This window comes from Euphorbia lathyris, chromosome 6 (genome assembly GCF_963576675.1).
Source record: "Euphorbia lathyris chromosome 6, ddEupLath1.1, whole genome shotgun sequence".
Classification (NCBI taxonomy): Eukaryota; Viridiplantae; Streptophyta; class Magnoliopsida; order Malpighiales; family Euphorbiaceae; genus Euphorbia; species Euphorbia lathyris.
The window spans coordinates 23,570,291-23,597,808 of NC_088915.1; the positions used below are offsets into that span (position 1 = coordinate 23,570,291).

The window sequence follows — 27,518 nt, forward strand, 5'->3', positions numbered from 1 at the left end:
CACAATTGCTAGTGTATGCTATTCAGCGAGAAACTAGTGGCAATTCGGCTCTGGATTTAGTTATTGAAGACTGCAAAATCCTTAATAGTTAATGTGTCAATTTCATTCATTCGTAAGTCAGCGAATTCCGCTGCTCATTCTTTAGCCCGTGCAGTTACACCTGCTTTTGAGAGGAAGGTTTGCGTTTCAGTACCTCATCTTTGTGTCTGTACTGCTCTTGCTGCTGATATTTAATAAGATGATTTTTCCTTGTCAAAAAAAAAAAGTTGATTTGAGTGGTTAATAACATCAAGTCACTTAATCTAGATCTTGAATTCGAGTTATAACGTATGCAAAAAGTTTTAATTGAGAGAGGATTCACTCAAAAAGTGCATGACGAGCCTCAAACCGAAACATTAATAAAATAATTACATTCTCTAAAAAAAAATTACAATTGCATTAAATAAAAAAGTATTTTATTTAAACTTTTTTCTCAATATATATATTTAATAAGTGAATATAGTTTTTTTTTTTAAAAGTTAATGAATAGTTGATAATTGATATGTAGTTTATTTTTTCTATTATATTAAATGATGACATTCTTTTCGTCACCGCACCGAGGCATTATGAGATTTTGCCTAAAAGATGAATCAATATGATCACAGGATTATAAAGGTATATTAGACATAAAAAGTTAGTATTATATTTTCTATCGGAAAAATAAAAGTTATTATATTCTAATTTAAAAATTAAGTAAAGTAATTGCATATTCCAGAATCCGTAATCTCCCCTTTCTTTTCATATCCAAACAGGCCCCTTCTTTTCTTCTGCATATGTTTCTCAATTTTTTTCTAACTTCTGGCTGTTTCTCGGGATTTTATAGGAGGGTCCGGTTCTCCACGTCATTAAAACACCTTCCATACAATATTAAACACCTGTCAATCACTTATTCAAATTAATATAAAAAACAAAAACAAAAAAAAGATCTTTTTCATTTTTATCTTTTTGCAGTTTTACACCGTCAATTTTCATCACCGCCGACTACCTCCACCATGTCCGCTGCTCATCACTATATTCTATTTCTGATGAGACTCATGGATATGTAGAAGGAGAACGATGGAGATAGACTGATTCTTTTGTCGAATCCCAGTTCTGTTCTATTCCATCTACCAAAGTTCGTTATCGGTTTAGGCTTCCCTTCCATTGGAATCTGTAGGATATCGAGTCAAGTATAATAGTGATTCTCTAGGACTGCTGCAAAATTGCAGGACATGCTTGATATTGAAGAAGATCAAACTTCAGATTTTCAATTTTTTTCTTCAGAAACCCATTTGGTGCTTCCTTTAACTTTATTATCCTCTCCTTTTCTCTTCTTTTTCTTTTAATTAAGAATAAGAAATTCTAGACCAGAAACAGCAAAAGGAAAACAACATTTGAACCACAAAACAACTACAATCATAAAGAGGTGATGACAGCGATGGATGGTGGTGGAGAGTCGGCGGCGGTGGATGAATCTGGTGGAGTGAAAACGTAAACCGCTATTGTAAATAATTAAAAAAGGTCTTTTTTTTTGTTTTTGTTTTTTATTAATTTAAATAAGTGATTCACAGGTGTTTAATATTGTATGGAAGGTGTTTTTAATGACATGGAGTTCCCGGATCCTCCTATAAAATCCCCTGTTTCTCCGTCTATCTTTGTGATTCTCCTATTCATCTTCATTCATTTAAGCTTTTGTTGCTTTACTTAGACAGTTCTTGGCTTGGGTTTTGGTTGTGGACTAAATAGAGATAGATACAGAGGGAGAGTGATATGGAGGGAGGAGAAGTGGAGAAGAAGATTACTGTTGGAGTCTGCGTCATGGAAAAGAAGGTGAAATGCGGAATCGAGGTCTCTTCTTTTTTGCTTGTTCTTAATGTATATTAATGAAACCTGATTAGAGAACAAACAAAGGAAATATTAATGTGATGGAGTCGATGTACTGTTATTTATTTTTCATCTTTTTTTTCTTTTTCTGACTTTGCCATATTTTAGGTGTCATCGGCTCCCATGGCTCAAATTCTCGAGAGGTTACAGGCATTTGGTGAATTTGAGGTAATTAAAAGATGGAGTTTGCAGTGGATTTATGTTTCCTTATTTAGTTTCTGATTTGTGTTTGAGTTGAATCTTACTTTTTCATTACTGCTTTATATTTGTAGATTACACATTTCGGGGACAAAGTTATTCTCGAAGATCCAATTGAGAGGTAATCTTTTGTTTTTCTACAAATTATTTGAAATTGTGTTTGATTACTGTTAAAAGTAAACTGTTGTGGTGGATAATGCCTAGTTAATTTGTTCATTTTCTTGACATCGTCAGCTTCTGGATTTAGTATCCCATTGTCGTTTAAATTTTGGCTTAATACATTAGTATCCATTGTCTTGTTAGCCTCTAAGCTTGCTTAAAGTGGAATGATTAACTCCTTAAGTCCACCTGGCAGAACAAGATTGGATTTGGATGTATTGAAATGCATATCACTTTAAGCAAGTTTAGGGAGCCAATAGACCAATGAAAGCAAGTTCAAGGGGCCAATAGATCATTTTAAACAAATTCAGGTGGATAATAGATTACTTTAAGCAAGTTCAGTGGGCCAATCAGTTTTTTGGACTAAGTTCAGTGGGTTACTGATGTATTAAGCCTTAAACTTTTGTTATATATTTTCTCATGGTTTTTGTTAAAGTAAGTGGATAAAAAGCATGTGTGGTAGGTAGTCAGAGGAGCAGTTACTAACTTGACATGTTTCTAACCTTTTCCCTTTCTGGAAAAACTGAGGTCTGAATTATACAGTAAGCTGATAAGAACATGCTTGTCAAGGATGGAGTGCTTCCATTTTTGTATTTTTGTTAACATTTTGGTATGTGGTATAAGGTAGTAGTTTTTATAGCGGTGGTTGATAGCTATGATATTGCAAATATGTTGGTCAGTTGGTGGTACCAGTGGCAGCAATGATGGCAGCATAACTCTTATGGTGGAGGCAGTAGTATTGGTTCTTGATGGCTGTGGCAATTGTAGTCCAAGTTTAGTATTGGACAAAAAGTAGGAAGTTTTATGCTGCTGGCAGTACAAGAAGTGAACAACGTCTCTGTGCTTACGGCATAATATTTTTATATTGCTTGATTAGATGATATTAAGTGGAAAAAGGCCTATTCAAGAATATGGGCTCTATAACTGATGTGCTGCAATATATTTCTTTTGCTCGTGGTCTAGCTATAAGCATTAAATGAACACTTCCTTGTGAACATAACACTTTGATGATGACTTTCTAGTTTATATCTTAGAAAAGAGTCTTGAGGGGTTCCTTGCTCAATCTTGATGGAAGTAAGTGACAAATGTTTCTTCATGGATTCTTCTCAAAATAGACGCCCATCATCAAAATTTAGTAATGTAGAAGTGATTTTGTGATGCTTGTACTGCATGCATGCAGTTATATGTGACATCAGATAATTGTTTATATGGATGTTGCAAGTCTACCATCAATTGAGTTGTAACCCCAGGAACTTGATAATGTGAAAAACTGTCTTTGGAATGGCTAATTTCTTGCAAAATTTGCTTATTTCAGCTGGCCGATATGTGATTGCTTGATTGCCTTCTATTCGACTGGTTATCCCCTTGAGAAGGCTGAGGCTTATGCTGCTTTAAGGAAGTAAGGTTTATTTCATTTTGTATCTTTTAAATATGATCAACTTAACTGCACATTCCTTTCCAATTTGAAAAAAAACATCAACTATGAATTTCCAAACAACCTATTATCATTTAGTAGATGGATACCACCTATTAAATCTATTGACAAAACTTCTCTTTGATATTGATCGCTAGATTACCTATCTGCTTGTGCATCACATCACATTGTTTTCTTTTTGGAACATCAAGTTATTGACCAGATATTCAATGTAAAGAAAGTCCATTGCAATACTAGTAATGAATTAATTGTTGTATAACTGAATAAGATTATATTTTATGCTGCTAAATTACCATTTTCCAGTTACACTTATGTTATTGCACCAAACCCAATTGGAAGGATCTCCATTTTTGTGCTAATTGCTTTATTTTGTTAAATTATTCATTACTCTTATGATTGTGTAAAAGTTTAATGGCAACAATGTGTTACAACTTGCAATGCATATCTGTTTTCAAAATGCAACCTTTGACCTTATTAAATTGTCCATGTTCTTGATTCAGGCCGTTTTTGGTGAATGAATTAGAGCCACAACACCTTCTTCATGATCGAAGGAAGGTATACCAGGTAACAAGTGAACTTCCTCTTTGACAGTAGGCTTAAGATTCTTTTGTCAGTACTTTCAGATATGACTATATCCATAATCTAGGAATAATTTTCAATTTTTTTCTCTTTGAGCATGCCTTTGCATTTCTTTTCTTTTTACTATGGCAAGTTTTTCCCTATGATTAGTCGGTTCACTTCAATATGGAATGATCTTAATGCGTTTTAATAATTTTCTGAAGTGTTTACTCCAAATTTCACTTTACCATGTGAATCATTATTTTCTTATGTAGCAGTTGCAGATTTAATAATCACATCATTATTTTTGTGTTTTAAGTGCCTTGAAATGTGTGGAATCCCTGTTCCAAGATATGCACTTGTCAATAGAGAATCTCCATATCAAGAACTGGATTATTTTACTGAAGAAGAGGATTTTGTTGAGGTTCACGGCAATCGTTTTTGGAAGCCATTTGTGGAGAAGCCTGTTGAAGGTGAGTGTATAACTTAATGTATTGCTAAGTTTTCTCAAACATACTGCTTCTACTCCAAAATATTTAGGCCAATGATTGGAAATGTTCATTATATCATGCTTGATATTCAAGCTGGTTGGCAAACATGAAAAATATGTTGGATTTTTGTTGCTTTTGAATTGAGAAGATGATTAAGCACACATTTGATGTGATTTTTGTTTCCAAAAACAGTGGAACATGATTTTTTCCAGGGAATTGCTTTGCCAATATTATTGTTAGGATTTGGTCTTTCATAATTATACGAGTGATTCATTCATTTGCTTTACTTATATCAATCAAGATGCAGATTAACTTGCTTTATTATGATGGTCAAGATTTAATTAAATGTCTCAATATTATGATCTTCTTAGATACAAAATCAAAATGAATGTTCTAAATTTGTGCTTTTAATTGAGTACTTACATTTAATTTCATTTCAACATTGATGGAGTTTTTCTATATATATTTATATTCAAGAGAATGTATATGAGCACTGAAATTCTATTAAATAATATGCAATTGTAACTTTCAAGAGAATATATGTGTACATTATATATATATATATATATAATGTACACATATATTCTCTTGAAAATTACAATTGCATATTATAGAATTGTTGTGTTACACTAGTATAGTTTCACTTCCCAACCTAGAGTGTTGTTAGTATATGAACAGATTAGTAAAGTTTGCTTTTCTGTTAAACAAATCTGATAATGATTTATACACTGCCCTTTCCTAACCTAGAGTGTTGTTAGTATATGAACAGATTAGTAAAGTTTGCTTTTCTGTTAAACAAATCTGATAATGATTTATACACTGCCCTTTTTATCAAGGGGATGATCATAGTATCATGATATACTACCCCAGCTCAGCAGGTGGAGGGATGAAGGAATTATTTAGGAAGGTAAGCTTATCTATCAAGAATTCCTTTTGTTTGTATTGTTTGCAAGTGATAGAGTGCTACTTTACTTTTCTTTTATCTGATGATCTGCAATTATGTGATTCAGGTATGCATTCTTGAAGCACTGTCTATTGTCCTAATGAAGAATTTAGGAAATTTATTTGTTGGATTTATGGTTATTATTTTAGCATAGGTAGGTAAAACAGGCACACAAAATACACTCACACTAATGCCCATAATGACCTGCATAAGTACTTTTCAAGTTACCAAATCTTTCGAAACTGCTGGTTGAATGGAGCACTTTGCACCACTTAAATGGTGCGATGCTAAAAGCAATAGCCACCAATATCAGATAATTTTACTTTTGTGAGTGATATCTAACTCACAGAAGGATACACTGAAACACATAAGACTTGCTGTACAAGCCCTGGTGCATGCTTGTTTTTAACCTCTACTTGTAGCATGGCTGTGAATTTGTTAATGGTTGTTCAAACACATGATTTTTTTTGCGTATCACATGCTTCCTATTGTTTTTACTTCAACATTTTGCATTACTAATTTGCTTATACGGTGTTATATATACACATACTAATGGGTTTCAGTTTCAAGTAGGAAACAGGTCAAGTGAGTTCCACCCAGAGGTTAGAAGAGTGAGGCGTGAAGGCTCTTATATTTATGAAGAATTTATGCCAACTGGCGGAACAGATGTCAAGGTTGCATGCTTGGCTTACTTCTTCTCGTGTGTTTATTTAGTCTTAGATTGTTTTAAGTTTGCCGTTACTGTATACAATTGATGTCTGCTTGCTCTGTTTAAGCTTCTGTACTGTCAGAGAAAATTCTTTCAGTTTGTTTACCATGTTTTTCTAATTATAAATTCTGTTTAGAATCATTAACGATTAAGGAATTGAAATTGGGGATGTAGATTTGGTTGCTATTGCAACATCTACCAGATTAGCAAGTCCTTGTAATGTTTATGCTATGGCAGTTTTCTTTTTCTTTTTCTTCCTGGTTTTATGTTAATTCATAGTTGTCTCAGTAATCAATTACATTAGCCTGTTATCTGTGAAGTATTTTCAACCTGTGGTTCTTGTTTTTAATGTTGTTTTGTAATCTATATATTTGTTGGTGGTTTGTAGATTCTTTGCATGCATTTTAGTGCTTGACTAGTTGCTTCTTTACTTTTCCAAGTCTAACAAATGGTTCCATTGGCATCTCATAACATGATTCCAGGTATATACTGTTGGCCCTGAATATGCTCATGCTGAGGCAAGGAAGTCCCCTGTTGTTGATGGGGTTGTTATGAGAAACCCTGATGGTAAGGAGGTAATGCCCTGAACGTGTCCAGTTTGCTAAAGATCTCTGTCTTTGTATTTGTACTATTTATGTATCTACAGATTAACACACCTATACATTGACAAACACTGCAGCAGTGCGATCTGGGAACTAGGCTCATTTACTCCGTTTTATTTCAATTTTTTTTTCTCAAAGTTTGATAACTTTTTACTATTCTGGCAATGTTTATTTGGCTTGTACAATTTTGTTGTTTCATGAAGCAGGACATGTTTGGATTTCCTATTTTGTGTTGTATATGCTTAAATGCTTTTGTGAAAATTATCCATTTCCTGACGGTTCACTAATGGACTCTTAGATGGTTAGTTCTTAATGCTTTAATCCAAATAAACGAGCACAAAATACTTCAACGACTGCCATCAGTATGCCTGATGGTTTGCCATGGCCGATGTAATTAAACCTTTTCATTTATGAAGAGTTGTTTGGCTTCTGGCAGTTACTGGAAACAACATAATTATGCAGTATTTTAGGTGATGTAGTTGGCGAACATGGTATATCTTGCACAGGATTCCATTCTTAATAAAGTCCTTGTAATGCAAGAGTTATGCTTTGGAGCCACTTGTTGGGATTTCCATTAAGTAGGAAAAATATACTATTGCCTGGGAACTGTTTTTGCAACTTGATTATCAATTTAGTTGTGTTGAGCTTTGGCGCATTGGGAGGGCTGTCCTCTTTAAGTTGAATTTATTTATTTCTTCTTATTATTATGATTGTTTTTTGTCAAAGAGCTGGGTAAGGCTGCCTTGAATTAATGACTCTTCCCCAACCCCTCTTAAGCAGAGAGCTGTCTGCAATGGGGACACTTATTGGCAGTTGTGATGTCCCTTAATTCTATGAACTCCATTAACTGCAGTTAGTGGATTGAACATATTCAGAACTTAAAATATACTTGAGTTGATGTATGAGTGTTAAACACTTGCTTGTTCCGGTAAGAGACTCTGCAGATTTGGAAGATTAGGGTTTAGAAACACAGGACATAGTGGGAGAGGATTTAGAGTTTGTAGTTAAATCCCACCTATCTACTTCTATCCATGTCAGGAGCAATAAATGTCCCTATTCTACATGGTTTTATTATGTGTTATTCAGTATACATTAAATGAAGCTAAAGCCAATAATTACTCCAGTAACTCTTGAGAATTTTTCGGAGTACTCTAGAATAGAACTGACGTATCAATAACCTTCAAATCACAAACTGCAATAGTCTTACATTTTCTGTTTGCTTAAATATCTTTAAATCATTACATCTACAGTTGTAAATTGATTTAACTAACTGGTGAATGGGTTAATCAGTGTACTTTTTCCAATTAATAATGCAATCTCGCTAGCATTTGGATACGGCAATGGTTAATGACTTATTGAATCTGATGAAGTGGATTTGATTTGCCTCTAGCATTTCACATTTTAGGTAAAAAGAAAATGAATCACATTGGTGATATTAGGCCTCTGAAAGCCAATTCTTTTTTAGTAGAAGTATATAACAATGTCAAGAATGATACTGGCCATGTTGAATTTATAGTTGCTATTTTTAGTCCAGTTTGAATATGCTTGAACCATAGGAGTTCTACTTTGCATGGCAGGTGAGGTATCCTGTGTTGCTGACACCTAACGAGAAGCAAATGGCAAGAGAGGTTTGCATTGCATTTAGGCAAGGGGTATGTCAATTAAATCTGGAAAGAAATAATCAGTACTTTTCATTTTTCTCAAATTTTTGTTCTAATTATTTGATTTTTGTTGGTTTTTTTTTTTGCTTAAAATATCCATATTGTTTTTGTTTCTATATTTCATTCTATGATACTGTCAATATGTGCAAAGTGCTGCTCAAGTTTTGAACTGCTTGTGCCTTAGTGATTATAACAAATGTCAAAAGAATAATTAAATCTTATACCGAACAGTGTTACTTTTAAGTTTATTAAGTTTATCAGAACAATGAGCTCATGTTGTATTAAATTCTGCATTTCTGTTGCTATTGTACTTCTGGTTCTGGAACAGAATTTGATACATGGATCAAATCTGAAAAGTAGCCGCTTCAGTTCTTATTGTTGGGAGTACCTTTGGCTGGCCTGGCCACATAAAATTCTGTTAGTTGACCAGAAGTTGTTTAAATTGATAGTATATGGTTGATATTTTTTATGGTGTGATGTGAGATAGTGGCAGCTTGCTAAATTTAACTTTTTCTTAACAAATGTTTGAACAGGTTGTATGACAAGTTAAACTAATTTTTACATGATTTGTCTAGTTTATCACTGCACTATTATTTTTTCATACTAACAGTTATTATTTTCAACCCATTTGCTTGCAGGTTTGTGGGTTTGATCTCTTGCGTTGTGAAGGGCGGTCATATGTGTGCGATGTGAATGGATGGAGTTTTGTGAAAAATTCCTACAAGTAATACTTTCTTTCATCTCATTGTCAGGGAGGGTAAATTTATGACTTGCTAAAAGTAATTGAATACTCATTACGGGAAGAATGTAGCATATTGAATGTTTTCTCCAAAAGGAATGAATAAAAATTTCAGGTGCCACTGTTTCTGTCACTGTGACTAGAATCTTAGTACTTTATTGTAGCTTCCACATCTTCCACCTAGGTTGTTGGGGTTAGTACATGTGACAGAGAAAGAGAGAGAAGGGAATAATCATATTCTCTATGTTCTTGATAATGAAGGATTACAAGTGCACATATTTGTACACAATAGGAAAGCTATACAAGGTAAGTCTATCAATCACATCAATGCTGATTTCTTATAATTGAGCTACTGTTATGGAAGGTTGATTTCCTATAATTAAGCTACTGTTATGGAAGGTAAGTTGTACAATCTGTAACACTCCCCCCTCAAGCTGGAGCATAGATATTGATCATGCCCAACTTGGTCCAAATATAGTTGATCCTTGTTCCTGGTAAACCTTTGGTGAACACATCTGCTAGTTGACTCCTTGTTCTGACATGTGGACTAGAGATCATGCCATCTTCTTGCTTTTGTCACTTAAAATAACAGTCAACCTCTATATGCTTAGTTCTTTCATTAGACGCAGGGTTGTTTGCAATATAGATGGCTACTTCACTATGAAGCACCGATACAGGTACGGCAAACGGCATTTTAAAAAAAATATGAGATACGGGTACGGCTGGGATACGACAGATAACTACAAATCACATAATGAAGCACCGATACAGGTACGGCAAACGGCATTTTAAAAAAAATATGAGATACGGGTACGGCTGGGATACGACAGATAACTACAAATCACATAAATATATAAATCACAAATCACATTCATAAAGTCATTATAAAACCACAAAAATACTCATAAGTCATTATAGAACCGCAAATAACATCTATAATGTTAACTAATAATTCAAAGTCGACCAAATTGAAGAAGGCGAAGTTGGACAGGACAGAAGAGAAAGAAGACTAAAACCAGGAGATTTTTGATTTAGACAGAAGAGAGAAGAAGAAATCAATTTGGGAATTTCTTCCTTTTGTGCCTGTATATACATAAACAGTGTGTATTGAGGTTAATTTAATTGTAATCCTTATACTTTCTGAGTTTTTTTAAAAGAAAAACCCATACTTTCAAAGTTTTTTTAACAAAACCCCTAAAGTATCCCAGAAGTATCCCCGGCGTGTCCCCTAATTAAAAAGAAAAGAAAAAAAGGGATACTTCCCAGCTGTGTTCCGTACGTGTCCCCGTACTCGGAGTGTAGGGTACGAGTACATTGACCTCCGAGAAGTATCGGTGCTTTATAGCTACTTCATTATCACACAACAACTCCATTCTTTCATTGAACACTGGGTTGTTTGCAATATAGATGGCTGCTTCATTATCACACAACAGCTTCATTGGTTTTGTCTAGCCAAACCCAATTTTACCAAATAGATGACGTAGCTAAACAAGACCACATGTAATCTGCTCCATAGCGTAGTATTTAGATTCCACACTCGATCTAGAAACCATACCCTACCTCTTGCTTTTCCAAGTACAAGATTGCCCCCAACAAATACACAATAGTGAGTGCTTATCAGTAAGGTCCCCAACATAGTCTGCATCTGTGAAGCCTTCTACAGCGTGATGACCATGGTTTTGATATAACAAACCTCAGGATATGACAAACTGCATCCCAATGTGAAGTCCTAGTAGGGGACATGAACCGACTTACCACACTTACTTAGGAGGCGATATCAGGTTGTGTCATTGTCAAATAATTCAACTTCCCACTTCTGTATCTTTCAGGCTTCTCAATTAAGTTGCCATCTTCATCCATTAACTTCATATTCAGTATCATTGCCTCAATCATACTAGCCTCATTCAACAGGTCTAAACAATATTTCCTCTAAGTTGGACATATTCCTTTTGTGCTGCGAGATACTTCTATTCCCAAGAAGTACTTCAAAGGTCCTAGGTCCTTTGTTTGGAAACAAGTACTGAGGAATGCCTTCAACTTCGAAATTCAGTGATCACAATGACCTCAGGCACGGGGGGGATTGTTTCTAACCAAACAATGATTTCGATAATTTGCACACCTTGTCTGACTCCGCTGAGCAACAAACCCAGGTGGTTGCTCCATATAAACCTCTTCATGTAAATCACCATTCAAGAAAGCATTCTTAATATCAAGTTCGTGAAGAGACCAATTGTAGGTAGCATCTAAGGAAATGATCAGACAAACCGAATGGAGTTTGGCAACAGGATAGAATGTGTCGAAAGAGTCAATGCCATATGTTTGAGCATATCCTATGGCGACCAAACGAGATTTTAACAGAGCAACATAACCATTAGTGTTCATTTTCACATTGAATACCCATCTACAACTAATAGCTTTCTCTTGAGCTGGAAGAGACACAAGATCCCATGTGTGATTATGTTCTATTGCCTTCATTTCTTCTTTCATTGTTTCTTGCCAACCAGGGTGAGCCATGGCTTCAGAATCGGATGAGGGGACAACAACTGAATCTAAAGAAGCTACAGAGGACTTGGAAGAAGGTGATAAGGCAAACTGGATAAGTACAAGTGCGGGTACCTTTTCGGAGAGCTATAGGTAGGTCAAGGCTCGGATCAGCAGGGGTGCAGGATCCGGGGCTGAAGTAGCAAGGAAATACTTATGTCTGGACTTGGAGCGAGTGCCTCACTCGCAGGCCGCACCCACCGAAAGGACGAACAAAAGGTCGAGAAGGAGGAGGAGAGACTACCTGTTCAGTGACAGTATATATCAAAAATTCATCAAGAGTATCAGAAGGTGAAGGTGGAGAAGATGGTGTAGGGCGAAAGAATGGAGTATCTTTAAAGAAGGTAACATTTGCAGAGACAAGATACCGCCCCAAGGATGGAGAGTATCAACGATACCCTTTGTTACAGATTGTACAGCTTAGCTTCCATAACAGTAGCTTAATTATAGGAAATCAACCTTCCATAACAGTAGCTCAATTATAAGAAATCAGCATTGATGTGATTGATAGACTTACCTTGTATAGCTTTTCCTATTGTGTACAAATATGTGTACTTGTAATCCTTCATTATCAAGAATATAGAGAAACATGAAGGAGGGGAATACTGCTTATGATTGCTGGCTGAAAATAGCTGGAGAAACATTAAGGAGGGGAATCAAATTTAATTTATGAGAACTTCATTTTGACATATAAGGCAATATTGTGCTTTCTTTTACATAATATACATTAACACCTATCAACTACTGATAACTTTTAATCTACTGATTCTCGGGATATGAATTCATGCTACTGGATGCAATGTTAAAGAAAGTATTGCCATAAGGCTTGGATGGTTAAAAATAAAGAATGGTCTTTGGTTGAAACCATCCAATCATAATAATGAAATGTATTTATGTATTTCTCATCTACTTGTTCATTATGTCATCGATTTCATGATTGCTTTTTGTAATTTTGGTTGGCGTATTTGTTTTATATTTGCCAAATGATGGTTTGAGGTTGAGGCTTGTTTATTTTTTCTATAACTGTGCTACAACCTTTGGTTATTTTTTTTTTCACTCGTGGGTTATTTTGTTGCAGATATTATGATGATGCTGCTTGTGTGTTGAGGAAGATGTTCATAGATGCCAAAGCTCCTCATCTTTCATCTGATATTCCACCCACTCTACAATGGAAAGTCAATGAACCAGTCCAGCCTTCAGAAGGACTAACTCGTCAAGGAAGTGGAATTATTGGAACATTTGGGCAGGCTGAGGAGCTACCTTGTGTGATTACTATTATGCGTCAGTATGTTACAGAGATGCCCTTATCATTTCAATAGATAGCTCTATTAGAGATCTAATAAAAAGGAATTTGTTTCATTCAAATGAATCATGTATAGCATTACTTGTAGGTGATTTACCCATGCACACACCCACCCACCTCACCAGCATATATGTATGCACAAAGTCCATGAATTGAATGAAAATCAAGTTAGGAACAAGTGAAAAATTAGCTTCTATGATCCCTCACGGAATTTTCTGTGCACTTTAACAAACAGAGACCATGAGAAAGAGGAAAAAGTTTGCAATGGTAAATCAATGAAGATGTTTTGTTTAATTGATTGCTATGTAACAATTTCAAATTGATTTTTAAAAAATGAATCATATATAGCATTTACTTGCAGGTGATTTACCCATGCATACACTCACCCACCTCACCAGTATATACACTACAAAGTCCATGAATTGAATGAATATCAAGTTAGGAACAAGTGAAAAATTAGCTTTTATGTTCCTTCACGGAATTTTTTGTTCACTTTAACAAACAGAGACCATGAGAAAGAGGAAAAAGTTTGCAATGCTAAATCAATGAAGATGTTTGTGTTTAATTGATTGCTATGTAACAATTTCAAATTGATTTTTAAATTCCATCAAATTTTGATTGAATATGTTCCAAGTATTTTGAATTTTATTGAATTGAGGCAGCGTAAAATGAGAGTCCTTGAGTTTCAAAAGGAAATTAATTTCAAAATTCCACAAAACCATGGAATTAATTTCTTCCAAACATTATGTGTGCAAAATCCACTTTTCTCCCTTCTTACACAAGTTTTCTGGGTGCAGTGGTGATAGAACTCCCAAACAGAAGGTAAAGTTGAAGGTTACAGAAGAAAAGCTGTTGAACTTAATGTTAAAGTATAATGGGGGCCGCCCTAGATCTGAGGTGATTGAATTTCTACTTCCATTTTTCTGATTCTGTTTTATTTTAATTACTCCTAGAAGTCTCAGTTAGGTTTGGATCTCTCTAGACAAAACTTAAAAGTGTTGTTCAGCTACAAGATCTGTTAGATGCAACACGGATTCTTGTACCTCGTTCAAGGTATCACTCCTAACATTTAAAATTTGAATACTTACCTATGTTGCCATGGCTATTTTATGAAGTATATTTTAGCTGCCTTTACAGTGGAAGTCTACAAAAGGTCACTAATTTCCCATTTCTGATATGATTATAATCAACATTTTCTTTCCCAAGTGATTGATGCAATGAAATTATTTGTCTGCTTACCTTGTATCAACATCATGCATTTGGAATGATACTGTTTCCTGCTTTTAGGCCATCCATCATTTGGAAATTTTCTATTCATAAACTTATGATCATAATTTGGAATGCTTGAAAGTTTTGTGGTCTGTACAGTATCATACTTCCGTGAAAGCTATGAAGCATGGAACTTAGATTTTGAATCCTTAGAAACACTTTTATGAAACTTATTGGATCACGTTTCTGTAAGTTGAAAAGTTTGGAAACTTCCTAAAATAAAAATGCACTTCTAGAAAAGACACATTTACCAGTCCCTTAACTTGTTTATTTTTCTAAAGTTATGATTGTGGCAAAAGGTATTGGATGGGTAATATGAATGTAATTTTATGACTATACCCAGTTCAATGTAATTTTCTTCCAAGTTAATAAAACTCTGCAAAATACATCCTTATAATCTTATAGATGTACCCTCCATATGTTTATTGTTTAAATATGTCCCCATGTTTATGTTTCCTATATTTTAGAAATATGATTTCCTACTATCCTTTTTCATTTCTGTTTCTGCTACATAACCTGGAAGCACCAAAAGTGGTATGCCACATCTACCTTTTGCATCGATCTATATGATTGTCAATTAAAATAAGAAACATCACATCTAGTTTCTGTTCTGTCATTTTTCAAAATTAGTGAGGAATTTAATATAGCATAAGACTGACTTCTTACATTATGCAGACCTGATCGAGAAAGTGATAGCGAGGCCGAAGACATTGAGCATGCTGAAAAGCTTCGTCAGGTTAAAGCAGTACTTGAAGAGGTCAGCCTTTTGTTTTCCCCTGAATTTTTTTTTCTGTAATATAATAATAATGCTGACATTGGTTTTTTATTTATTTTATTTTATTTTTTAATATCTAAGTTGCTTGGACTATAGGTTGGTTGCTAAACCCATTAGATCTATGTGGTTCTTTTCGTCACTATCTTGTAACAAAGGAATGCAGTTACTTTTAACTTCAACTGTATTCTATTGGGAAACTGATAACTTTCAATTGTAGTTAGGTCATAGTCTAGTTCTTCTTAAACCTGAACTTGCACCTTCATTTTGAAAAACAATAGTATTGATGCAATCATGTGATAGGCATAAGATAAAGCAAAAAGTTGGATATTCATGACATGCATACTACTTGTTATTATACTTAAGTTACCAAAATGTTTAGCATGCCATAACCTGCCTTAAACTTTGTAGCTGTATTCTGTTTTTCATGTATTAAGTGTTTCTTGATCTAGGGTGGACATTTCTCTGGCATTTATAGGAAGGTCCAGCTAAAACCGCTAAAGTGGGTTAAAGTTGCAAAAAGTAGTGGTGAAGGTGAGGAAGAACGGCCTGTTGAAGCTCTAATGGTTCTAAAATATGGGGGTGTTCTTACTCATGCTGGAAGAAAGCAGGTGTTGGTTATTAATTGTTCTAAGTTACTCTATTCAAATTTCACATATTTATTTGTTTATTTATTTTGACTTGCATGTGAGAAGCATTCTGTGCAGAATTACTAATATTTCATCACCAGCCTACATCCTATCTTATATTTACAATGTCACTTTCCTAATTGTTTTACAGGCAGAAGAATTGGGTAGATACTTCCGAAACAATATGTATCCAGGTCATTTTATGAATTTTCTATTTTCTTGTTCTTTTCTTTTATAGTAAATTCATGGTTGTCAAAACTGGACCAGTCAGAAAACAAAAAGAGGCAAAGTGAAATGTTAATAATATTAATAAAAATTATAATCATAACAATATTTCTTTCATATCAATTCATAATGTTTTGGGATATCAAATTAATAAATTAAATATGGGAAATTGGAAAAATAATAAAATTCAATTTATATACATATATATATTAACATATATATTTTTAAACTAAATATTTATTATTATTATTAATATCTAAATATAACAAAATAGTAGAATATATATTTTATACTTCAATTTAAACTATGTAATTTACTACATTTTAAATTTTATTTTGTGTATATTTAAAATTTAAATATAAAAAAATCGAATATATTTAAAGTTTAAATTTATCAAAATATAAAACAAAAGTAATAAATCATTACTAAATAATATTTAAAAAATATAATTCGTACATGTATATTATTATAATATTAAAAGTAATTACAAGTTAAGAGGTAGCCTGGTGGTAAGCTATACATTCCTTAAATGCAGAAGTCTTGAGTTTGATTGCCCCGCTCAACCGGAACCAGTTCACACGGTTCGCCGTTAACCGACCGGTTTAAGCGGGTTTTGTCCGGTAATAAGAGATATGAATATTCACCTTCAACCGAACTGGATTCATGACAGGTTCCGACCGAACCGGTCCGAACTTTAATGCGAGCATTCTACTTTGAAAATTTTGTGTTGAGGCTTGTTTTCTTAGTTCTATTTCGTTATATATTATTAGGATCCCTTCATTTGACCATCATTGCTTGGAGATTTTATACTATGAACATATGTGAATGTAGCTAGCTGTAATAAAAGAATTTTTGGAGCAATTAAAGGATCACAGGGATTAGCATGTTTGTCCACTTCCTATCCTCATTATTGTATATAAACTTTTTATCTTGCAGTATATGAACTGGAGTAGTTTTCTCACAAACTAACATGGTATAAGTGCCTAGTTGAGCTTTTGGGTTTCGTTTGTGTCTTGGATGTTTGATTTTAGTTTCTCAGTTTAAATGTGTGTCTTTTCCTATTCATCTTTTGGTTCAGCCCTAGAGAGTAGCAACTTTCAGGTCTGCTACATACAGCAACCACATTTGGGTTTGCCACAGAGAGCAATCCCTTTCTAGTCTGCCCTAGAACCTAGAGAGTAGCATCTCCAGCTCCACCTTTTTTGAAATTCTGTTTTGTCTCACCACCACGCTTAGAAGACGTCCGGATTCTCAAGATTGATGCTGGTAAATTCGGAATGAACAATGAATTTATCTTCCCATGTAGGATTGCCAATTGGTTGACCTTTTCATTGGACAAGCCGCTGAGAAACTGTATCCCCATGTTTTTGGACCACATGTTTCACCAAAATAGATTCCACAGTCACAGCCTAAAGATCTCATTCATGACACTCTGAAATGTTGAAGGTGCACTGGTTAGCCCAAAAGGCATAACCAGAAATTCTTAGTGAGCATCATGGGTCCTAAATGTTGTTTTTTCTTCCCTGTTCTGCATCCGGATCTGCTGACAACCCTACTTCAAATCAATTTTTGTGAAATATTTCGATCCATATTACTCATCTATTAACTCTTGAAACACCGGAATATCGGCAATAGTAACTTTATTCGACTCCTGGTAATCTATACATAGACGTTGCTGGCAGCCTCTTGCATGTTGCTTCAACTGAGTTTTGCTTCTCTGTTTCCGACAAAGCTTGATATTCCGTTGTCGTCTCTCCTGTCCGATTTGTTCTTCTAGGTTGCGTCTTCGATATTACATTTTATATTCTAAACTATCTTGATTGTATGTCTTTAAGATTATGTTATATGTATTTGTAGCAAGCTGAGCATTATTAAAATCCATGCTTCAGCTTGAGGTGTAGTGTTACATAATAAATCAATGTAATAAATGTAAGCATGCCTAAGTCAACTAAAGCATGCTTAGGTTGCTGTGGCCTACAATGTCTCCTTGATTGAAGGAGAACCTTGTATATATATGTGTGTTGCTCTTAAGTAAATATATTCATGTAGGTTCTTAATCTACATTGTATCCCATGGATCACTCTATATTTTCATGGTCTATAACAATAACGTTCTATGACATTGCAGGTGAAGGTACTGGCCTGTTACGCCTTCATAGTACTTATCGTCATGATCTTAAAATTTACAGCTCCGATGAGGGCCGGGTGCAGGTATAGCTTGATGGTCCACAAAGAAATACCATTTGATCTTGGGTTGTTTTGCTATCATTGTGTTGGGTGCTTTTTTCTGATTTGAATTTGTATAATTGATTTGCCATACATCATTCACTAGATGCGAATTTGCAGATGTCTGCAGCTGCATTTGCTAAAGGCCTCCTTGATCTAGAAGGACAGCTAACACCAATTCTGGTATTGATCTCATCTTTCAAATTTCATGGATTCTATATTTTAATATGACTGAATCAAAAGGCTTTCTCTAGGTTTCTCTTGTTAGCAAGGATTCCTCCATGTTGGATGGGCTTGACAATGCGAGCATTGAGATAAGAGCAGCCAAGGTTTGTCTTGCTCCTTGTTAGAAATTAATATAAAAGCTATTATTTGGCCTTAACGACCAGCTTAAGGTTTTGGGGCATTCACATGTCGGGGTGTGTAAGAGATTGATATAAAAGCTATTATTGGGCCTTAACTATCAACTTAAGCTTTTGGTTCAAATGGTTCCTTGACAATCCTTAAGATCAGCAATGCATATTTGTTGAATATCTACATTTGAAACATCTTCCAGAGCTGTGTAAGATTATGGCTCGGAGAATGTTACTTAAACTCGGTTTACATGTATTGCCTTTAATATTTGTCCATTAATGTGAAAAACTCTACTTCTGCTGATTGACTCAATATTGATTTTTAATCCCTGTTAAACAAATGATTTTCTCCTTTTCGAGCATTGACTATGCTTAAGCATTATTGCAATTCTGAAAGATGTTGCATGAGGTGACAATATTGGGCATGACGTGCAAACGCATGACCTCAAGGCAATCGAGTATGTTAATTGTTTCTATCACATGATCATATCAGCACAATTTTGACCCAAAAAAAAACGTAAATTTTTACTAGCAATCACCAATTGTAGCATGATGTCTTTTTCATTATAGGGATGTAATAAATAGGGTGTAGGGATAGCTAAGTTCAAGTTTGTTCAATAAATTGAAAAAGATGAAATGGTGCGTATTTTAATGTGCTGCGCTTGTCAATTCAATATAATTTGGCTTTTAATAAGGATATCTGTTGTATTACATGCCATGTTTAATGTATCAAATTCATGCTTGGGGTTTGACATGATTCTTAATCGTGTTTTCTTTTGTTAATGTAAGTGTCATTAGATATGTATAGTAACATGATAGAAATGTAACCTTGTGGTGTTAGATTCCGTGAATAATGAATCAGTAGTTCTATCATTAACTTTTCCAGGATAGGTTGAATGAAATCATAACTTCTGGTGCAAAGACTACTGATAGCAATGGAACCTCTGAATTTCCTTGGATGACTTCCACCAAATGCTTTTGAACTTCTTCCCAAACTGGTATTTGTATCTTCAAGTGATGGACTATACTTTGTACATCTAACCATTCTAAGTAATTTTGCTACATGATTGTGTATGTGCACGCTTCTCTGACTGTATTACATCACCTAAAATTGGTATGAATGAGTTGACTATGATAGATCATTGTTGTTTTTCAAAAAAAGCCTGTTTTCCAAACACGAGAACCAAATTTTATTATATATTTGTCACATTCATGATTGTCAGACACTAATATATATCTAGATTAAGTGACTGACCTGCTGATTCCGTTTAATCTAATGCTCTTTATCTCGGACTAGTCTTTAGTATCATATTTGTTGTTTTGTGTCCTTAAAAAGTTGGAAATAGCAATTTAATCATTTTGATCATTTAGGCATTGAATAAGACTATATCAAAATGAGATGCCAATTAATTTACATATAAATTAGAATTCCCATTATTGATGTGGACAAAAAAAAAAAGTCGAAATGCATTAATATGTTCTGTTATAATGAGTTTATACTCCATTGATTGGTGTTGTGAATATTATTTTTCTTGTTACTTTGATAGGGTTTGGGAAAAGAGAAGAAATTTGTAGGGTGCTTTGTATTATCGAAGAATGAAGGGTTGGATTTCTTTGAATGTGATGTGATTTAATGGCATGATTGTGTCGGTTCACTGGGGTAGAATCTTGACTATGCAAGCCAACACTTCAGACGAATTGTGTTGGCTTTGTGACCTTGTAGTCATTATCATATCTGTTGTGTGGCCAATAGTGAATCAAATTATCAGCAGAGCTTTTCGATATTGATCTTTGAGATTCTTTTTGGAACTACACTCATTGATTACCCATCGTTTTTATAGATGAAGCACATTTGCTTGTATTTGTGGCTTAGTTGTGCTTCTCCAATATAAAGCTAGATGTCATGTCTGTATTAGTATTTTGTGCTGCAGTGCTAAAGCACTTTACACTAAAGGGAACCCAAACTTACTTGTCATTTTTGTATCGTGAGGTATCACTTATTGTCATTGCAATCATTTGTACTAAAACTACTGAACTTTCATCTAAAGAGTATCCTATGGCCAATAGCATGAGACAACTTAGGGTCTGAAACAAATGCTTTATTAATAATATTGATATCATTCCTAGAAAATAATGTCATTTTTCTATGATTTTCCTTACCATAATAAAATGCTATATTGAAAAAAGAAGAAGATGTTTCTAATGCTTGAATGTGATGTTGTGAATGCAGTTTGGTTCTTTTCTAATTTTTCCCCTTGAATAAATGAACTTTGTTCCATTGTCTTTTTTTCTGCTGTTGCTTTTTTTACTAAATTGCAGCCTGTATTTTGTTATTTAGATGTTTTGTTTATTTATTTATTGACATGGCATTGCATATTTGTTTTTCTTTTGGTGTGGCGAATCAGGTGAAATTAACCAAGAAGGTTACAGAACAAGTGAGACTGCTTGCCAAGGATGAAGATGAAGAACTTACAGAGACAAGTTCGTACAATGTAGTTCCCCCATATGACCAAGCTAGGGCACTTGGTAAATCAAATATAGACACAGATCGTATTGCTGCTGGATTACCCTGTGGTAGTGAAGGATTCCTTTTAATGTATGCACGCTGGAGAAAACTGGAAAGAGACTTGTATAATGAAAGAAAAGAGTAGGTGGCCTACTGTTTTTCAATTGATGATTTATTGCATTTGCAGTAATGAAATGTTTTTTAGATTTCCATTCTCTTAATTTTTTTTGAAAGTTATAATTTTCAGCAAGGGAAGGTGGGATATATTAGTACTTATGATTTTTAGTGTCTCTGATTAGCTGTTTGTCTTTACTTATATATTTTATTTACAAATTGGGAATTCTAAACCTGAATTTTGAATTTTGACATTTCAAAGTTGTTTCAAGACTGACTCTTATTTTTAACCTGAATACTTATGGGTTTATGTGCAGCCGATTTGATATAACACAAATTCCTGATGTCTACGACTCTTGCAAGTAAGTCTTCCATTTAATTTTGACAGGCATGTCATTAGAAGGTATATTGAAAATTCACTAGTTCTGATATTAAAAGTTCTGCAGTTACCATGTTTGGATTTTTGAAATTGTAGCCTAAAACAGAATCCATCTCCTACTGTGCCTTTTAAGTTTCTAGGCGCACAAAGAAAATTGAATTTATTGTTGCCCAAAATTTGTTGATGTTTCCATCAAAGTTGTGACTGCATTTGAACTTCTAATTCTCATTATTTTTTGAGATGATCCCCAGTTGATCTGATTGTTTAAAACATTTACTGTAGTTTACTTACAACTACTTGAACAAAACCAAAACTAAAACAGAAAATTGCAGAGCAACAAATTACTCAAATTGATGTGCTTTTCACAAAAATTATTGATCTTAAAGTCCTTCATGATTAACAAAGCTGAAAACAAGTTTCTCGACCAGCAAAAATCAATAAAACTTCTCAAGAGGTTGATGGAGAACTTTTAGGGAGGAAAGGAAATAAAAATTGAATTCCATCATTTTCTTTCTCAAGTCTATATGTACATGTGTTGTGTGTATACGAAGGGTTTCAATTGTTCATGAAAGGTATTAACATTTCAAATTGGTGATGCAAATCAGCTTGACAACCAGTGGGTTGTGCAAGCCAAAATGTCACGAGACTTTGAGATGAAGGAAGTCACTACAATCAGCACCAGTTGCTTATTGCTCTTATTCTCTTTTAATTATCTCTGTTTTATGCTTCAAATCCTGCATAACTTCACATGGTTCTTTCTATTAATTTGCATACTCATCTTCCCTTATTTTGATACCTTTAAGCTACTTTTGATATTACAATATAATCTTAGACTAATTACTAGTATTGTCCAAATTGCCACAGATGTTTCATGGTTTTCAGCTGATCTAATGATTAGCATTAGTTGAAATTATTCTGAGATAATCATTGATGTGCTAACCTTTGGTTTTAGTTGTATACACTTTCTTATAAATCCAAATTAGTGCTTATACGAATGCTACAGTACTGATGGAAAACATGAAGTTTGAACTTTAAGCTTTAGCTTTAGTGCTTCTAGTTTTGAATTTTGGTAGTGGTTTCCTGGTGGCACTTGTTTATCGTGGCCAGTGTTAGGGATGTAATGACATTAAATTCAGGAGGGGGATGCACTTGCGCAACTGATTTTTTGTCTGTGCACATGGAAAAGGCACTAAAAGCATTACATAAATTTGGGCTGGCATAGATGTTGCCTGCTGCGCTGACAATTTTTAATTTTCAAATTCTAATGGTATTATGTTGCAGAACTGTGAACTGATTTGATTGACCTTCCTTCATTTAGAACACTTATGCCTAGCCAAGATAAAGAAGAGTTTCACTATTTTATTGTGTAATTGATTTTTTGATTGGACTACCTGTAATTTTACAGATATGATTTATTACACAATGCTCATCTTAATCTCGAAGGGCTAGATGAACTCTTTAAAGTTGCTCAGGTATGGAGGCATTCAGATCCTACTCATACTTAGAGCAGTGTAGCTTCCATCTTTTATTTCACTTCTTACACTATCTTACTATATTGATATTTCATATTTCTGCTTGTCTCATGTAATATTGCAAAGCTATTTCTGATTCTATGGGTGTCAATTTTATTGGTCATATCACATCACTTCCATTGAATTTTTATTGCAGTTACTAGCCGATGGTGTTATCCCAAACGAGTATGGAATTAATCCAAAACAGAAGTTGAAGATTGGCTCCAAGGTGATGTGATACTTCTGTTTCCGATTGGCACTGCAAACTTAATAGCCAGTCATTTAGTTTCTCGAAAATGAATTATTTGATAAAACTGTGTCAAGTATTGAACATTTCCCGGAGAAGCATTCATTTTATGACTACTTGACCAGAACAGCCACCTACTTCTGAATATTTATGTCATATAAATTTCACAAGTCTCGTGTGTATGTTTGATTATTGGCAAGGAACCATTTAAGCTAAACAGTTTAAGCTGATAAGTAAGATCCAAGAATAGTTTTTACCATTTCTGATGCACCCTTTCACGCAAATGCCCCTAGGCCTTTGTTATGGAACCAAATGACTTAAAAGCTTAAGCTGATAGGTAAGGTTCAGGACACACCACCACATGCAAATGCTTCTTGGGATTGAAGCGCGTCCAATACAAGCCAACTCTACAATGTGTTTAAATTCTATTAGTATATGGAGTTGCTAGAATTCGAACTCTTGATCTCCAGGTCTAAGAGGCTTTACTTCCATGTGAAGGAACCATTTCAAGGCTTAGATCACCTGGTCTTAAGATCCAAGAATAGTTTTATTATTTGCCAATTATTGCTTTGGCTGTACATAGTGTGGATCTTGAGTCTTCTTTACCTTTCTCTTGATCTAATATTTCTAGCCAATATGTGCTTTTTGCACAGCTATAACTTTGTTTCTGCACTCTTCAGCTCCCTTCTTATTTTAATAAATTTATTTAAGATTATTTTCGTTTTGCTAATTGTAGATTGCTCGTCGTCTCTTGGGTAAAATATTGATTGATCTGAGGAATACTCGGGAGGAAGCTATTAGTGTTGCAGAATTAAAGAGCAATCAAGACCAACAATCTTGAGGACATGAGAAGAACTAGCGCAAAGGAGGATTCAGATCATCAACCAAAGCTTTTTATTAAGAATGAGGACATGAGAAGAACTAGCGCAAGTGAAATATCAATTGATCAGGATGATGATGATGATAAAGAGATAAAATATCGTTTGGATCCAAAGTACACATGCTTTCACTTTATTCATGCATAACATTTTTAGGCGCATTACTGAACATTGCAACATTCATCTTTTCTTAAATCAGATATGCGAATGTGAAGACACCCGACCGCCATGTCAGGACACGTCTGTATTTTACTTCAGTAAGTATGTTTGTGGGCCATTTAGTTTTGTTGTACGAATCCTCACGTCTCTCTCTCTCTGGCTTGCATATACACAAATACACCCGCACCTATTTATTTCCCACTTGTGTATGCACAGTTGCAAAACACATATGAATTCTTGGCAAATGTATAAAATGGCAGGTGCTTGAATGGTTAGTTGGCCGCATGTGCCAAATGGATTGAAGAAACCTTGTGTTTATTGATGTCTGATTATGCAGAAAAAAGGTTTATATTTTATGGAGAACTTAATATGAAAAGGGTTATTTTGTTTGTCAAATTTATTTTCTTTTCCCTGTTTAAGGAGAACTTTGTACATTAAAAATTGACCTGTCATTGAGGATTTGAAACTGATTATATTTCCTTATTCTCTTTTGTGGAATTTCAAATATTCAAATTAAACTACATTTGTTTCCTTTTTCCCAAAACTGGAAGATACAGTTCCTTTATGCTTATTGTTTACCGTATTTCAAGCGGGGGGGGGGGGGGGGGTTGGGGGTTTCCTCTTTCCCAAAACTGGCAAGGAAGATTCAGATTTCCCATTAATTGGATGTAAAAAAAAAAATGTCACCCCACATTCAATAAGTAGAAAAATGAATGTATCTTTTTTCTTTTTATTAATTATTGTTAATGGCATATAATAGTGTAATACTGCTCTTAAACTATTTGTTGCAATATTGTCTGACAGGAGTCTCATATCCATTCCCTCATGAATGTTCTTCGATACTGTAATCTAGATGAATCTCTTCAAGGGGAGGATAGTCTTGTTTGCGACAGTGGCTTGGAGCGCCTGCACAAAACACAGGAGCTTGATTACATGAGTTATATTGTACTAAGGATGTTTGAGAATACTGAGGTGCTTACTTCACTTTACTTCTATAATCTATTAAATATTGCGCAGAGTTTCTCGTCTTATAACAACATATATCAATGCTGACGCTATTTTTGTGTCCTCCTTAATTGCTTGTTGGGCTCAACTGGTTCTTTATGATCTCAAATAAATTAAGGACTATCCAATTAGGTTAAACACAAGTGGTGATATTAATTCTTTGTAAAATTGTTCAAGCGTGACTAAAGGTAAGGATGTTAACTTTGGTAAATTTTTAACTTGAAGAAACTGAGTTCCATTGGCCACCAAATAAAATGCAGTATAAATGAATTACTCTTTCCATTCTAGGTGATGGCTGCATCTGATCAAAATTTCGAAAGGACACTTAACTTGCCCCCTTAAGAATTACTGAAATTTTTATTCAACCATAACGATAATGCCTGCATCAGGAGAAAATTTTGTGGTTGATATATATGCTTATCTTTTGGACTTCTGGTATTGTTCAAGATTTTAAATTGGGAAGGAGGATGCTTCCCATACTTCTATTCTTCAGTCGTGTTATAAATTTATAAAAGAGAAAAAGAGATAATGAAAGCCTACATCCAACGTACATAAATCTGTATTATAACGGAGTCTTGCATCATAATAGGAAAATGAATCTACCTAATGGCCTCATTGATTTGCTACTAATTGATTTCATGCAATATGTTGGGTTAAGTAAGTGCTTAGTTGAAACCAATTTCTTCACCCATACTTTCGGGCATTGCTTCCAATAGAATCCATTTGAATTTTTGTTTAAATATAGTGACAGATAACTGAAATTCGCCTTATTTATATAATCATTTAATTACTTAGTTTCATTTATTACTCATTTTATGTTGGAATCCTCGGAATGCTTTTCCTTATTCAGATACTTCTTAAATCTAAGCTGCAGGTTGCTTTAGAAGATGCAAAAAAGTTCCGAGTAGAGATGACATATAGTCGTGGTGCAGACTTATCCCCCTTGGAGGTAATGCATCTTCAATTGTTCATGGGAATCTCCAACTACTTCATATTGTCCTATGGACATTTGAATTAAAACGTATCTTTAATTGAGTGAAAGTTGAAATTGGGAAGTTGCCTCTAGGCATATGAATTTTATGCCACTTTTAACAGTTGCTCATACTGATTTGGAGACATGAAGTTGAGCTTAGTTAAGAGACATCAGGTTTTTAGACTCCTCGTATTGCAGCTTGAAATTTTCTGTTGCTTGAATTTGCACTTCATGTGGTTGCTCTGGAGATGAAGTTTGAAAGGGGTCTGTGAACAACTTATAATTTGTTCAGTAAACACGTGTGCTAGCATTTATTTAAACTTTGTATGTTGGTTCTTCTGTTTTATTCTGCACAAATTCTGATAGATTGATCTCATTTATTGGCAAAATGATTGGATAATGGTTATCAAGTTAAGTATGCGTTTGTGGGTGATGCTAACAAGCTAAGCTATGCGATATTTGTTTGTTTTGTATTTCAGAAGAATGATAGTGAGGCTACCTCGCTGCATCAGGAACATACACTGCCTATAATGGGTCCAGAAAGGCTGCAAGAAGTGGGATCTTATCTGACTTTAGAGAAAATGGAGAAGATGATTCGCCAATTTGCAATGCCAGCAGAAGACTTTCCTCCACCTTCAACCCCTGCAGGATTCTCCGGCTACTTCTCAAAAAGTGCTGCAGTACTTGAGCGGTTGGTGAATCTTTGGCCTTTCCATAAGCACGATAAGCATGCTAGTGCTAATGGAAAGTGATATCTTCCATTCTTTTCAATAATTCTTTCTTCTATTATGTTTTCCAAACTCTGTTTTTTGTTTTCAAACATTCCTGTTTTTATTTTACAGAGCAAATTACAGTAATGCCTCCAGTTTCATTTTACAGCCTACATGAGTTCTTAGCTCCTGTTGGAGAAAATTTATTGGAGCATACTAACAACTTCCAAAATTGAAAGATAGAGTAGGAACTAACAACTTTGCTTACTTTGTTTTCTTGTATTTGTTTTTTAGTTAATGGGAAATTTCGATATTAGCGTTA

At 34.4% G+C, this 27,518-nt stretch overlaps 1 pseudogene; it reads left to right on the forward strand.

Annotated features, from left to right (window-relative positions):
• The first annotated feature begins 861 nt into the window (after positions 1-861).
• Positions 862-27,518, forward strand: LOC136233394 (inositol hexakisphosphate and diphosphoinositol-pentakisphosphate kinase VIP2-like; annotated as a pseudogene).